Genomic DNA, 7,116 nt, shown 5'->3' on the forward strand with positions numbered 1-7,116 from the left:
TTCTAGGCTTATAACAACGATCCTTAGTTTTCTTGTTAAGATTTTTATCTATCTTCCTAATCCTAAGCGTAGTAGTTTTAGCATGAAGAGCTACATGTTTTTCCTTAATGCTATCATGCTTTCTATTTTTATGGTAAATAGCATTAAAATGAAATAAATTAGAGCTAGCATGCTTTTTACCATTATTTAAAGGGGTAGGCTCAATAAATGATACCTTGGGTTTTACCTTGGAAGCTCCCCCTTGACTTGTGCTTCCTTCTTTAGCTTTGACCTCTTTCTTCCCCTTTGGACATTGGCTCCGATAATGTCCTTTTAGATTACACAAGAATACCACAATGTGCTCCTTGCTTTTCTTTGTTGTGGGGGTGGTCTCCTTAGGCTTCTCCTTGCCCTTTTGTGCTACTTGGCCCTTCTTCTTGGCCAATTTAGGGCACTTACTCTTGTAGTGCCCATGTTCCCTACACTCAAAACATATAATATTATTTTTATTTTTAATTAAAATAATTATACCTTCATGTATAGGGATGGCACTTGATCCTCCATTTGATGTCTCTTGATTTTTGGAGGATGTATCATCTTCTTCTCCACTTGACCCGGATGTAGAAGCTTCTCCTTCTTCTTGATCCAGTATCAATGAAGGTCTCTCCCCCTCAATCCTAGAGGTGGAGGCTTCTTCATCTTCACCTTGTATATGGAACAAGGAATATGCTCCTTCCTTGCTCTTTTCATTGCATTCCTTTAAAGATGAGGTTTCTTGGACTTCCTCTTCGGAAGTTGAGCATCTCTCAACTTCGGAGTCCTCTAGCTCTTGTTCTTGATCCACTGAGTCACCCTCTTTGGATCCTTCTTGATTTTGTACAGTGGAGGGGATCTCATGAATCTTTGCCAATTTGCTCCAAATCTCCTTGGCATCCTTGAATTCTCCAATTTGAGCCAAAATATTGCTTGGAAATAAATTGACCAATAGCTTGGTCACTTTGTTATTTGCCTCGCACCTTTGAATTTGTTCTTGGCTTCATTTGCTCTTCTTAAGGATCTTGCCTTTTGAATTTCTTGGAGCTTCGAAGCCTTCCATTAGAGCAAACCATTGCTCTATCTCCATCATCAAGAAATTTTTGATTCTTGATTTCCAACAATCGAAGCTCGTCATAGTGAATGGTGGAGGCACCCTTGTGTCGAATCTGAGTCCATCTCGGAATTTCATCTTTGATGAATTCTTTGACTTGATGAATTTTGCTCCAACTTGTTCACCCTCTAGCCTTGTTGCCCCTTCTGGCGATGATTCCGGTGAATAGCGACCTCGCTTGGATATCACTTGTTAGGGTCGAAATGTACTAGAGGGGGGGGGGCGGTGAATAGCACATCGTGCTTGTCGTTGCTTGTTTCTTGGTGATAATATGCAACGGAAAATACAAGAAGCACACTTACAACGTTAACACCAGGATTTACTTGGTATCCACCTCAAGAAGAGGTGACTAATCCAAGGATCCACACATGACATGCACTCTCCACTATGAAAACACTCCTCTACGGTAACTACTGAAGACGGAGAAGCCTGTACAGGACTCACACACAATAAGAAGAAAAGAAGAAGCAAATACAAGAAAATCTTACAAGATTTTACAACATAAAACCCTAGCTTTCTTTTCCCTTCTTGTTTGAAATGCCTCTTGACCTTGGAAGTATAAGAACACCTTGTTCCAAGAAGCTTCAAGAACTGCCAGTGAGCTCTGTGGAGAAATCGTTGTGTGTCGAAGAAGAATCGTGCGAAGAAGTGAAAGAGCTGCTGAAGAAAACACTCGCAGTGCTTTATCCAGCGCCAACGGTCAGATCCCAATCGATTGGATTGCTCCCAATCAATTGGGGAGGCTTTGGATCGATCGGTTGATCGATCTAGAGTGCCTCTGTGCTCTCTGGAAATTGCCTGATTCGATGGCCTGATTGATTCAGCATTCTCCCACGATTTCCTGCCTCTCAATCCATCACTCGATCGATTGGAGGCTCCCAATCTATCGGGTGATCAATTGGGAGGGCTTTTGTGCGACAAACCCATCTTCCCAATTGATCCACTGATCGATTGGGAGGAGAGTTTGTCATGGGACACACCCAATCGATCAACCGATCGATTGGGCATGAGCCAATCGATCTGTTGATCGATTGAATTAGGTTGAATTGCCCTAATCAAGTCCCAAGCCTCTAAAACCCAACATCTGGTCAACCATGACCTGTTGGGACATCATGCCTAGCATCCAGTCACCCTCAACCTGCTAGGACTTCCTCACCAAGTGTCTGGTCAATCCTTTTGACCCACTTTGACTTTTCTCCTCATACTAAGTATCTAGTCAAACCTTTGACTTACTTAGACTTCTCAATACCAGGTGTCCAGTCAATCTTGACCCACCTTGATTTCCACGTGCCTGGCTTCACTCTCCAAGTCTTCCCTTCTGCCTAGGTTCACTCACTAGGACTTCCCATCTGCCTGGCTTCACTCACCAGGACCTTCACCTAACTTCACTCACTAGGGTTTCCCATCTGCCTGGCTTCACTCACCAGGACTTTCACCTAGCTTCACTCACTAGGATTTTCATACTGCCTAGCTTCACTCACTAGGTCTTTCAACTAGCTTCACTCACCAGGATTTCACAACTACCTGGCTTCGCTCACCAGGACTTCTCCTCTGCCTAGCTTCACTCACTAGGTCTTTCACCTGGCTTCACTCACCAGGATTTTCCAACAACCTGGCTTCACTCACTAGGACTTCTCCTCTGCCTAGCTTCACTTACTAGGTCTTTCACTTAGCTTCACTCACTAAGATTTTCCAACTGCCTGGCTTCACTCACCAGGACTTCTCAGTCAAGTATCCAGTCAGTCTTGACCTACTTGACTCTTCTTTACATCTAACTGGCCAACCTTGACCAGAGGAGAATCTCCCCAAATGTACAATTGCACCTATAATCTCCATATATTTTCAGTCTCTATGTATTGTCAACCATCGAAACCCAAATATCAAGACTCAAGCTTGAGTCATGTCAAGCTTAGTCATTCAGGTCAACCTTGACCTAGGGAATATTGCACCAATAATTTATTTATATAGTACCTTGACCTTAGTGCATGAGATATGTTTAGATAGGTTGTTGTATTTACCTTAACTCCATTTATGTTATTTCATGAGCATGATATTTGGTTGCTTGATCTTTAAGATGATCGATTCCATATCTATACAGTCTCTTGTTTGTCATCTATGATATTTAGTAGATACTAGATATCTTGTTTATTTACATTTATCATTGTATATACATGTATTGGACATGCTGGTTATACTATAGCATAGTTGTTTGTTATATCTGTGGTGATGATTATTCGCATCTTGCTCATCATAACATTTCATGCATGTCGACGACTATGTCTCCCCTATGGTTGAGAGAGTCGTCGGTCATTGCTGTTCACACGCCCTCTCAGGGTAGTGTGCTTGGAGTGAGTGCAGCTTATCCTTATGTGCCCAACTCGCTTCACTCAGGGATAGTGTTAGCTGGAGTTGCGAGCAATAGGGACCCCGTTGTTCTGTATCTAGATAGCTACTCAACAAACTGTCAACTTGCACCACTCCGGAGTAGTGGCTGTTGGTAGTCTGTATAGTTGTCATTGTCCCAGCCTCTCAACCATATAGGGGTCGTGGTAGCTGAGGGGTAGGCAGGAGTGGTCATGCCATGCATATGCATATGATATGTGATTGCATATGCTTGTGATTGATTATATTCATATGTCTGTGATATGCTTACATATGGTTGAGATATGCCAATTGTATATAGGCGAGGTGTTGTCCAATTTTTATCGAACAACCTTAGCCTCAGAGCATGACATTAGTAAACAATTTGATTGGATAGCATGGCACAAGAACACAAAGGGGAAAAAAATGCTTTATAAGCAACTATTGCTTCTAATTCATTTAATCTCTTTTCCATCTCACACAAGGCCACAAAATCCCTTTATCTTTTTCCTAAATCATGTTGGATCGAGAAGCGCTAGAGGCGGGGGTGAATAGCGCTCGTGGCTATTTTGTTCGATTATCGAAAAACTATTGGAGTTAAAACGTGCAGCGGAATAAGCGGAAATAAAATAAGGAGACAACACAAAGAGACAGGTCGATTTTACTTCGTTCGGAGCCTAAGTCGACTCCTACTCGAAGGCCCGCGATCCTTGATCGCTTCCGGTGGGCAACAACTATAAGCTCGTTAAAATATTACAATTATGAGTACAAATTAAAAGCTATCAAAAATTATACCGACAAAAAGAAATGCTAATTCTGAAGCTTCGGGTCGTCGGGCACTTGTAGTAGCACTTCGGAGCGTCTTTTAGAGCAGCGTGTTGATGAAAGATCACTTAGAATTTGTTGTTTTTTGAAGCTGCACCTCAACCCTCCTTTTATATGCGGTTCCGGGCGCTTGGAGTGTGACGTGGCCAACAACCAGGATGCTCCACGTGGTGAAGTCGCACAGGGGATAGAATTTGGTCCCGGGCGCCCGGACCTCCGGGCGCCCGGATCCATCCCGGGCGCCCAGACAGCCTTTTTCCAGCAGGTTCCTCACCTGCAACCAAAAGTTAGTCCGAGCAAAAATACCCTGCAAGACAATGTTAGAATCTGATAAAACACAGTAAGTAAGAATTGACAGTCTTCGGACTGTCCGAGTCTGACTTTGGATTTCCTTCTGGAAGCCCTAGGTCGACCCGACGCCTACTGCTCCCTCTGCGGGGAACGCGTCCTCACCTACTCCACTCAGGAGATTTACCTGTTGCCAGTCGATCCTCCAGATCGACTGGACTTTTGCTCAGCACTCGATGCTTCCGGACTTTCTGCTGGACATCCGCTTCCCCGGCTAGTCCAGTCTTTCACCTGGTTCGCGACACTAGGATTTTTCATCTAGGGTTACCACCCCCTAGGACTTTTGCCTGAAGCCATCAACCTGCCAAGACTTTACGCATAGGGTTACCACCCCCTATGACCTAGGGTTACCGCCCCCTAGGGTTTTCCCTTTGCCTAACCGCAGCTAGGACTTTCCTGAAATCCTCAAGTAGACTTGTTAGACTAAAAAACATCTTAACTTTGAATTCTTTGCCGTTATCAAAACACGAGTTCGATCGTCGGATGCTTCCCGCACCAACAAATCATTCTCTATTTTTTCTTGAGAAAAGAAGGAAAAAGGATATGCTCACAATGATAGACTCCTTGAACTCAAATCAGAAAGAGAACTCACAAGGTTTCGAAGAATAATTTTAGATAGAAAAAGTATAAACCAAATCTAATGGGAAAAATAGTTTTTTGTTATCATTGTGGTTAAAGCTACGACTTTTACACTGATTCAGAAATGAAATCAAATCGATAAAATATCACTCAGCCTATAAAAATAAATAAAAAGAAGAAGACACAAAGAAGAAAAGGGAGGTATTTTTTACCAGTGCAGTGGATTGTAGCCTAGCAGTTCAAATTCATTTTCAAGTGATTTGGCAATGGAGGATAGGATGAAAATTCTTGGGATCTCTCAAACTCGCTCTGGCCATGAAGAGATAGAGATTGAGAGAGAGTTGCGGGTGAGTGGAATGGAAAGGGGAGTGGGTGCATTGAAGGCGTATTAATATGGTTTCTTCCAAGCAAAGGATGGAAGCGACGGGAGGAGGGTTTTGGCGGAGATGAGTTTTGGAGGCTAGAATTTTTGTGAAAGGAAGGTTTTGGCAGTGGAGGTTAGGTCGTAGACATAGATGATGTGTGTAAATTATATGTCTTTAAGCAATCTTTAACATACATCTACTTGTGTTTGATGCATATAATTTATGTTTATTACACCATATTTCATTATTATATCATACTTCCATTCTATTTGTTCAAAGATCTACTCTTTTATGTTTTGATTAATAGAACATCATTTGGAGTTATAATGGAGTAAAAATGAACATTGAACCAACTTATGAAGATCTAGCTACCTAGCCATGCCCCTTGTCACGACCATGTGCCTTATTCCGAAGCAAATCCAGATAGGTTGTGCCTCCCTCCAGTATCCAACCAAGGGGCGGCTGTGTGAAAACACATGGTTGTGTCTCCCTTCCATAGCTAAGCCGTGTTCGGGCCTTGCTAAACTTCCAGAACCGAATCAGGGTCATGTCATGCTAAATGTCACGACCATATCAGGGTTGCCCATGCCAATTGGCACGGTCATGCCTCTCCTGCCGAGGCTATTCACCCTTAGGCTATGCCAAAAGGCATGGCCATGGCAGAGAAAATAAGGGGTCGTGTCACTCGAAAATAGGGCTATGTTAAATCTGAGTAGACTATAGACTTATTTTGAAATAGCTATAAATTTATGATCGGTTGGAGTTACAGGCTATTATTTATACCAAAATGTAGCTAACTTCAAGATCTACAACTTTTCTTCAGGTTCAATAGAGAGAAATCATGGTCTAATGGTGCTAAAAGGCACGACTGTACCTCCTAGTCATGACTCCATCAGGTCCTCCGCCCAGACTGTAGACTAAACTTTGAACCACCATAACTTTTGGCTCGATGGTAGACAAGGCTTAATCAAAATATTAGAATGTAGATTCATTGACTCTTCTTTGGCTTAGGGCTCCACCCCCATTCCTTTGGATAGGGTTATCCCCCATGGGGGAGCCCTAGATCTTCCATCTTCACTAATTCGTCCACCTCTAGAGCAAGGATTGCAATCAAGAAAACTAACAACACATATATAAGCATTTCTCTCTTCTCTATCTTGTGTTTTGGATTGTAAGATGCTTAATTTCTCATCTCTTGTTTATAAAATCCTTTGAAATAGAGTAGATCTCTAAATCTAGATATAGGAAGTAACTATGATGCGATATGATGTATGAACTATGTATTTAGATTTTTTTTCTTATTTAATGAAGTATTTATGTCATGTTCTATGCGTGTTGTGTCTTCTATGTGATTGATCAAATGTGTGAATAGTGTAAACATGTAAATGTATATTGATTATTCAGGCCGTAGAGGGGATACTCTAGATTGTATAACTGGGGAGCCCTAGTGATAAGAGTATCCCTTTAATAGGACACATAGAGTATCACCTTGAAAGGGAGGACAACTCTCCA

Source organism: Zingiber officinale, chromosome 11B, assembly GCF_018446385.1.
Source record: "Zingiber officinale cultivar Zhangliang chromosome 11B, Zo_v1.1, whole genome shotgun sequence".
NCBI lineage: Eukaryota > Viridiplantae > Streptophyta > Magnoliopsida > Zingiberales > Zingiberaceae > Zingiber > Zingiber officinale.